Here is a 10,275-nt window from a genome sequence, read left to right as displayed (position 1 = left end):
TATAAATGACCATATTCTTCAATGTGTCAAGGTTATGGAAAGACTTTGGAACTGTCACAGACTGAAGGGGACTAAGAATGTGACAACTAAATGTGGAATCCTGCATTAGATCCTTGAATGGAAAAACCATACTAGTGGGAAAACTGAGAAAATACAAATAAGTCTTTGGGTTAGCTGAGTATAGTACTGAAGTTCAGTGCCTATGTAAGATGTTAGCAGAAGCCTACATACAGCAACTGTCTGTATTATATTTGCAATCTTTCTGTGCTTCTGGAATTATCTCTAAAAATACCTTTAAAATAATCAGAGGGTCCAATTAGGTAAATTTTAAAAATATCATATACAAATGGTGAAAGAGACTTATGAAAAAACAAAAAAGTAAACTAAACAGTCAGGACAATGCAAATTAAGTTAACAATGCGATGCTCTGTTTCACCTATTGGGTTGGCCAAGACTTACAAGCATATGGGCAAACATCCTTTTATACATTTCTGACTGGAGCTTGACCTATTACAGAATTTTGGGGTGAATAATCTTTTTTTTTAAGATTTTATTTATTTATTCATGAGAGACACAGAGAGAGAGGCAGACACACAGGCAGAGGGAGAAGCAGACTCCCCACACAGAGCCTGATTCAGGACTCATCCCAGGACTCTAGGATCATGACCTGAGCCAAAGGCAGATACTCAACTGCTGAGCCACCAGGGGTGAATAATCTTCCATTATCTTTTTTTTTTTAATTTTTAAATGTTTCCATTATCTTTTACAACTAGAAAGATACATACTCTTAGGCCCTGCATCTCTTTTTGAGGAATTTATGCTACAGGAATAAAATTATTGGTGTATATACATGAACATGGATTTTCATTGCTATAGTATAGTGGTAAAACAAACAAAGTAAATAACAATATAAAAGCCTGGAAGCAACCTGAAAATTTATCAATAGAGAAATGTTACTTGTGGCCAACTCTGTACTATGGGATATTTTGCATTTCTTATGAGTTAGATCCATTCCATAGTACCTGATGTGGGCAGGTATGCTCCAGTGTTTGTGTTTTTATATATATATATGCATATATATATAATTTTATGATCCCATGTTCATAATTACAAACAATGGCAACAGATATTCCCATATATAAAAGTATATAGGTACCTTTGTATGAATTCAGAGAAAGGAGTAGAAGAATAGAGTCCATCTCAGGGAATGCCCATCTCAGGGAAATAAGAAAGACATGATAAGTGGGTGGGGATGTGGTGCTAGTGGTTTTTCTATTGACACATTGTTACATTGTTTTGCAAGTTATAACAAACACATATTATTTTCATAAGAAAAAATAATTAATTTTATAAGAGCAAAATCTCTCCATTCTCTCCCCTTTTCTTTCTTTTCCTCAACCTTCTCTAATCTTTATCCTCTAAGAATGAAGTGTGAACTATGAAAAAAAAAAAAGAACTATTAAGGTCCCATAAAGAGCCATGATTGCTCTCTTGGGGACATTTTGAGACTTCTATTTTTCAAATGTCTCTTCTTTGGAATATCTATCCTCAATCATGATCTGCTGGCACAGGTTACAGCCACCCCTCAGGAGTTGGGAGCCCTTTTTGTAAGTTTCATTTAATAAAGACCATAGACAGTGATTCACATGAGGTAGGGAGACTCGTGTGACTGGGTCTTAATAGACCCTTTCCCCTGTAAGATTCCTGAACTGCAAGAATTATTCAAAATATGACACAGCATATTCAAAATACACTGAGAGTGAGAATACTTTGTATTTTGTACTATAAAACCATCAACATCAACAACAATAATAATACAAACAACTAATTTTTCTTAGCACATCCTACTGTTTTCCAACTTCTTTTTGCTGATGGAGAAAATGAGATCTGAGGAAGTAAAACAACACATCCAAAGTCACAACATGTGGATGGTTAGGATTTGAACATAAGAAGTGTCAGCAGCCCTTGTTCTTTTGTAATATAACACATTGCTTTCCAAAATACCTTTGTTTCTGAAAGTGAAATAGGGTACTCTAGGCTTAAATTTTCTTTCTTAATTTATTATGCTATATAACTTGCTTTCTTTTGATTTTGCCATGAGTGAATAGAATTATAAACAGAATATTGAGTGGAGGCATCAAGTTCATTAACAGTGGACACGTATTGATAACTTACCATCTAAAAAAGCACATCACTTGTATTTTGTGCTAACATCAAACTACTCTGAATTTTCCACAAATATACACCAACTAATCATGGCTCATTTCAGGCTTTGTGTTTTTGATGACTTTAGATAAATTATTTGGTGATGGATTTAGTGTCTCTAGGCATCAGGACAGTGTTAGCATTAAACATCACGGTGTAATTTCCTTTAGGTCTCATTCATAAAACTAAATTTTTAAAGTCACAAGAATCAGGAATGAAAGTTAACAAAGTTGGCAAAAAAACAAAACAAAACAGAAAGAATAAAAAAAAATGTGGCATTTATGTAGTATTTCACCATTCAGAAAGGGCTTTCCTGAACAGTCCCTAAAATATAAATTCTTTGTTAGGATTTTGATTTATTTGATTTATATGTGATTTATTTCAAGAATCTGGAATAGTACCTAAAATTAGAGTAATTGCTAAATAAAAATTTGTTGCATGAGTGTTTTGAAATACATGATATTATTGCCATTTTTCAAATAAGAAAAAAGAGAGGCCCTGACAATTGAAATGATTTGCCCATAATTTGAAAGTTAGAGAGCCAGAGTTTGATATTGGTCTTTATTGCTGAATCCATTACATATTTTTTCTGCCCCTCCCACTATGACAAACCAAGCAAAAAGCACATTCTTGCCTCAACCAATATTTTAAATCACCTACCACCTGTTACCTGAAAATAGTAACAACAAATAACTATGTTTTTGATATTTGGTAAGGGCAAGACAATATTTTTTCTTCTGTTCTTTGAGATGGTTCTGAGAGAGTTGAGATATTAGAAATAACTTCATATTTGAAATACTTTTATGTTGATGAATAAAATAATATCAAAGGTTTCTTTTTTCATGAAGGTAGAAATTTCTTTTATTATTTCACCGTGTCTGCAGCAAAATGACTCCTTCCATTGAAACCAATAACCACAGTTACTGAGAAATCCCGAAGAATTTTCTCAACAATAGAAACTCTCAAATGAATGTGTAGTGTTAAATATATTTTTTTATCAAATACTGTTGAAATTTGGCTATAGAGTATATGATTCTCTATTCATTCATTCAACAAGTATTTACTAAGTGCATGTTAAGTGCCGGGCTCTATGCTACAGGCTTCTGCCTGCATGGAACTCACAATCTACCAGAGAAGGCAAACTCTGAACAAAAATCCATATGCATTAGATATTAAGATAGTAGAAATACATGATGTTCTGGCCTCCAAACACAAATTCAGATCTAGAAACAAGGAATAGCTTAGAGAAAGAGCAAGGTTTAAATAGAGGCCTGAAGGTTAAGTGGGGAGGTGCTAGGGAATAGGGTGGCAGAGGAGAAAGTTCCAGGCAAACCAACAGTGTATGTGAAGGTCTAGAGGTGAGAGAGAACTTGGCACCTCAAGGAACCGGGGCTCACTAGAATGCCTGGCATATAGAGAGACCGCGGGAAACTGAAGATGGGAGGCCAAAGAGAAGAAGCTAGCACATGAAGGCCACATTAGCAATGTTAAGGACTTGGGACTTCACTGAATGTTTCTAACTTGGTTAATGGATGTAATTAAATATGCATATTTGAAAAATATTTCTTGCTGCATTTTTGAAGTCTCTAGTAGGTATGCTATCAACAGACTTAGCTTTGCCCTTTGCATTTTATAGATGGTCAATGTATTTTAGTTGAGTTGAATATTTCATGGATAATTCTATGAACAGCCTCCTCTGTTTTATATTTATGTCCTGCCTACTTCCAAAAGGATTTGGGGCATAGGGTAGATTACGTATTTATGGTAATGTTTCCTCCCAAAGCTCATTGGTTTATAGAACCAGAAGAGATATGAGAAAGTGGGATTTGCGTATCCCTAAATAACGATGGGTCTCTGCTAATTGTGAGTTCTCTGAATCTAGGGATGATGCCTAGTAGATGTTCAATTAGTGTTTGGGTAAAAGTGAATAAACAAATTAATGTTTTATTGAAGATGTAAAAGATATGGATAACTTGCATGCCATGACACGTACTGGGGCACTGAGCAAAATGAAGAGTGGTACAGGAAACAGTCTCTTTCTAAAGACCCTTGTGCTCATATAGGGAAGATCATATACCCCACAGACATGCAATAAGATTCACATCACCACACATGCCCCTCAGACTGAAGGCTGAATGTGCTAAACCCCGTATGAGAGGTACAGGGTATGCATTCCCTAATGCAAAACACAATACCTTTATTTTTCCTCAAATCACCCCAATTTGCAAAAGTTCAGAGGCTTATTCAAACCAAATTCAAACTCTAAAGCCTTGGGGGGTTTTCCCCGTCACTGCTTATATTATAGTTTTGAAAAATAACTGCAGGATGACTTAATTAATTGTCCCTTCTTTCAGGTTTCCATCTAAAGTAGATGAATACCTATGCGTCCCACAAATCAATGAACCCTGGAACTTCCTAACAGATAGATTAGCACATCTGTAGTTTAAAGCTGGTTTGTATTAGAAGGGAAAAATATATTCCCATGAGGAATGTTTAAGGGATCAATTCATAAGCAAAGAAAACATGCTATTCTCAGCAAGGAAACAATATATTTTGCTTCTGTTGCTGTGATTAATTACACCCCACAACACAGAGAGTGTTTTTAAAGGGCCACAGTCAATCTTTTAAGACCCACAAGCTGACCTGCATCAGAAGCTGAGGAGGAATTGCACACTAATTCTGAGCAGCTTTGTATAACAGGCCTGTTGTGTGAGAAATTATGGATAATAATAAAAATGCACAGCCTTTGTATAACACTTAAAGTAGGCAGTGTTGCCCCACCTCCTGTGACTGATCCACTAATGAATCACACTTAAAACAATCAAACCTCTTTCCTGAGAGTCTCGCCAATTATACTGCAGTGAAAATGAGGATGAACTGGCTTCAGTAAAATTTCAGTGAGGCTCATGCCCTTCCAGATTCCTCCTCCTGGCCAATACACTCACAAATGAATTTCTAAGAGGAAATTCTGAGAGAAGATACTCATTTTAAGTCATATTGCTGTTTTGCTGATTCTGTGTTTAAGATCTCAGTCAATCATTTCCATTCAGTGGAAATGTGACAAAAAAAGAGAAAGAGAGGGAAAAAATGAAGGAAAAAAAAAGCATAGTCTTTCAAAGTCAGGACCTGTGTGCAATCTATCTCTTTTCCCTTCCTTCTATCTGAGCCTTCCCATCTCCATCCCGCTGATCTTTCCACTCTCAGGTAAGGAAGGAGACAAGCTCTCCTCCGAGTGCCACACCCTGTCCTGAAGCAACCTGAGGATCCTTCACACCAACAATACTGTCTTCACATTTTGCAAAACAAAGGATTCCAGCCGCACCCCTCCAGTGAAGTGTTCTGCTTACTGTGACCTCCTCCCTACTCCATGTCATTTTATTTCATTTGTTCTTTATTATTCTGTCCTTGCAGGACAAGGATGTGGACACTTGCTGCTCATTTTCCACCTCTTGTCTCTGAACAACTTTCCCCTACTGTATAAAGCTATGTACTCCTACCTGGGACTGTATAAATAATAGTCAATTTGGTTTCAATTTCAGGCAGATGACCCCTGCCTTTACACAGTGACCCCTGGCAATCATAAGAAATGAAGCATGTGCTCTGCCCACCCATATGTGGAGAAAGGTTGGAGACCAATTCCGTCAGTTTTTTCCCCCATCTTTCAAGCTCTGTTGCCACTGGTATATTCTCCGCAATGACCTGGAATGGGACCTTGAAAAAAAAATGTAGAATCAATTCCAGTTTGTCCACTGCAGACATCTGGATAAAGGGAAATTACTTGAAAACCCATGAGTTTGAAGACCTACAACCCTACTACTATAGAAGCGTTAAAGACTTCATTTCTGATGCTTCAAACCTACCACACTGGGGCAGTGTGGGAGGCTGCTGAGAATATGAATTGTTCGCCTGAGGAAATATCCTCTCCGTGGTATGGAATGTTTCAGGATTTTAAATTCCTAGTACCCTAATATCTCAGTACCAGGCATTCAACAGCTTCTCGGTGCTTGTGAAGTTTTGTTCTGTTACTGAGATAATGGAAATGGTCCTTGATTTTTAAAAACTTAGAATCAAAAGGAAAAAAAATGGCAGAGAAGCATACAAATACGTAAAATAGCTCAGACTATCTGTCTAATGTTAACATGAGTCAAACAGAGTTGGACAGGGCTAATATTGAAGAATAACTAAACAGTGGCAAGGTTTCTATGAATAATTTCATTCTCTTTTGGCTCACGGACTTTGCAAGTATGTCTACTAGGTCATTTTGGTCGGCTCATCCTCCAGGAAGTATCTTGGCTCTGTCCAGCTTTTAGGATTTTTTCACCTAGATCAACTTTCTGTTTGTAAATTTTGTTTAAGTGGCGCTTGTCCCCATAGCTGCCTGTACTTATGCCCAGTTGCATATCCCATATTATACTATGGGTGCCTGATTCTATGTTGGTTTCAAACCACAGACTGGAAGACCTTGAGAAACTATCTACCGTCTTTTCTTCTCCTCTTTTTTTCCTCAATAAAGAGTATCTATTTCCATGTCTGTTCCATTAATGAGTATTAGTTGAGAGTGTACGATGAAGCCATGTAATAAGAATATGATATAGTAACTACATGAGGCTAGAGTAGGTTAGAAGTGGGAACTGATGGAGAAATCACTAGAAATGCAGATTTCTAGTGAAGAACATTCTAGAGAAGAATGTTGCTATGCCAATCAATGTAGGAGAGGTGTCTTCCCTTATGGGATTGCCGTTTTGCTTTTTTTCCTCATTCGAGACTATAATTCTTTAGTGCAAAGGTGAAAACAGGACATGATGTCATATTGGCTTTCCTGATTATAAAATCTCAGAAAACTGAAAAAAGAAGAAGAAAAAGAAGAAGGAGGAGGAGGAGGAGGAGAAAGAGGAGGAGGAGGAAGAGGAGGAGGAGGAGGAGGAGGAAAGCCAAGGAGAATGTGAAGAAATAAACCAGAAGCCACTCTTACCCTGAGAATGCAAGGGAAAAGACCATTTGCCATGTAATTTGTCAGCATTAAAAAAAAAAAAAAAAAAAAAAAAAAGTATTGGTCATGCAATTAGTTAGGCTGTTGGGTTAAATATTCACCTTGATTAACAGAAGCACGGACGGGGCATTATATGGTGAAATTATACAACATATTTACCAAATGTAATGGGCTGATTCTATCACCATATTTTGTAGAACATAATAAAATGTGTCCTTGACTAACAGGTATTTTTACCTTAAAGTGCTTTTCTTAGTGTTATGAACTTATTTTCTGACACTGGTTATTACTTATTTCTACAGCCTTTATTATAGGAGCCGTTAAAGAGTAACTTCTACTCTTAAAAAGGTTGATTTGTTTTGCTCCGGGAAGGAGTTTGGTGTGAAATGTTGAGACAAGCTTTAGTTAAGGGCAGCTGCCACATAACAGTGGAAATCATTCATCTCCTTCACATGCTATCTGACCTGTTATTTGCTCATCTTTCTAACACTGCAAGTCATGGGTTACACAGTTGGCGTTCTCTGTTCCCTATTTGCGGTGCTCTTTACTTAATTATTATTTTTAATGTCATCAATTCAAGAGCTAGCCAATGGTTGGCACGGCCATGCGTATCTACAAATGGGAGAACGAAAGAGGGTCATGACACAATGGCTTTACCCCCAGCGTCGAAGATTGGATAGACCCCTCTTACGCATTAGAAAGTTGGGATAAGTTATTTAATTGTTTGATAATCATTAAAACACTTACCTTGTAAGCACGTTCATTATCAGTTCTGAGAAATTTTTGAGTTTATAGACGAAGAGGCTTTCATCCTCAATGCTTTTATATATTTAAAAATATTTTAGTTATTGAGGGTTCTTGTACTTAATCCAGTCTTTTACTTATTCTTTCATGGGAAAAAAAGGGCAGGTCTAAATGCAAATTAACATTACTGTTTAAATATCACAGACCATTTTCTCTGAGCCCAGTTACAATAACTAGTAATTATAAAAATTGCTTGCCTTCGGCTTCCGGCTAAGCCAGTGCTAAACTTGTCCTTTTATTAGATCTGTCAGACTGAGTTAATTATCTTTATGATAATAGATGTGCCTTACCTCCAACAAAACAAATACACTTATAATTAGCTTTTTAGTTAGAATTTTAATTTATTTATAAAGACTGTTTGTTTTTCTTCCTTTTTTCCTGCTTTAAAAGAAAGAAGATGGAGAGTGGGGGTTTCCAGTTTATCAGGTTACCAGTCTGCTCACTAGTTTATAAAGGCGGGGGGGGGGGGGGGGGGCGGGGGAAGGATTCATTTTGTTTAATCACCAAGTCCAGTGTTTAATAGTGCATCACGCCTCTTCTGTGTTATATCCACTCAACTCCAAGGCATTTTATTTTACTCCACATACACAAAAAGAGGCCCTTTTTATCTGCCTTCTCAACAGAGTAGTGTTATAAAAGCTATTACATGGAAATACTAACAAGTATGAATTGAAAAGCTTTCTGTACCATAGCACAGCTGCCTTAAAAGTCAAATCATCTTATACTGTCCCCACATTTTTGTGGCACTTGCTCCTCTTTCATCTATACCCAGCATGTTTCAGAATATTACACAAATGCCTGCATTGAATTCTTGGAGAGTGTCTGTGCTGAAACAGCAGAGCACAAAGGAAAAACATATGTTTTGGTGTCATGTCAAAGAGGGATTTCGTGTTAGTCCTGCCCACTCATTAGCTGTGTCATTTGGGCAAATTACCTAACCTCTCTGAGCCTTGATTTCCTCATCATTACACTGAGAATAATGCCTATGTTAGTAGCAGATGTAAAGAGACTCGAAAAGAAGGTGTAGGGGCACCTGGGTGACTCAGTTGGTTAAGTGTCTGTCTTGGCTCAGGTCATGATCCCAGGGGCCTGGGGACCCAGCTCTGCATCTGGTTTCCTGCTCAGTGGGGAGCCTGCTTCTCCCTCTCCCTCTGCCTGCCACACCCCTTGCTTGTGCTCTCTCTCTCTCTCTTTGTGTGTGTTAAATAAATAAATAAAATCTTTTTTTAATTTTTTAATTTTTATTTTTTAATTTTTATTTATTTTTTTATGTTTTTTAAATAAATAAAATCTTAAAAGAAAATTAAAGAAAGGTATAAAGAGGACTCAGGAGAGTGCCTTCACAATGTAAAGACATAGGAAGGGGTGGTTGCTGTTTTCAGTAGTAGAATTATGGAAGAATATAGATGCCTGGAGAATTCAAAATTAATATTACAACCTAATAATCATTTTATGGGTTTTGTTTTACAGAGAAATAGGTTTTCTACTAATTTGTGAAAACAGACGTCTCTGATCATCTAGAAATTAACTGTAATTTGAATTAAATAATGAAAACATGCTGTAGACAAATGATTCTCCAAAGTCGCCATGATGAACTTCTTCTATCTGTTCTGTGCTGGAAATGGGCTGTCACATCTGTCAGCCTTATTTATAACAGAAGACAACCCTTTTATTTTTCTTTCTGCAAACGTACTGATGTACTCATTTTACTTTGAACATTTCCACTGATTTAAAGTTCTCCTCCAATTCCTTTCAACCTGCCAAATCCAGAGATCTTGGTTAGGATAGCAAAAGGCTTAGTCAACGTGGGTCCCCGGAAGTCTATAATGTGAAATCAGATGTGCCGAGAATCATGTTCAGTTTCCATGCAAGTCATCAATAGTGAGTGCTCGTTATGCTGATTTCTGGCTGGAAGAGGGATGTGCCCGGGAGGTGATGAATGGCACCTTGGCCATGTGGCCAAAGGCTTACACAACACCTCAAGAGAAAGTATGGGTGGGATGAGAGAGTGATGGATGGACAGAGGGCAGTAGAGAGGCTCCTAACCTCTTCTCAAGTCAAGCATGCTGGCTTCTGATACCAGATAGATTTGTATCCAGAGCTGCCTTAAGACTTCGGGTGTCAGGAGGCTGGATATATTAATTCAGAGACAGCCAAGGCCCTTTGCTTTCAGAGTTCCATGACTTTCACACCCAGGTTCACACTCAACAAATACTGATTAAGATGTTACTATATCACAGCTATTTCTAGCCACTGGCTATTACTAGAGAACAAGG

This window comes from Canis lupus, chromosome 3 (assembly GCF_011100685.1).
Source record: "Canis lupus familiaris isolate Mischka breed German Shepherd chromosome 3, alternate assembly UU_Cfam_GSD_1.0, whole genome shotgun sequence".
Classification (NCBI taxonomy): Eukaryota; Metazoa; Chordata; class Mammalia; order Carnivora; family Canidae; genus Canis; species Canis lupus.
Note: the sequence above shows the minus strand (reverse complement) of the source record.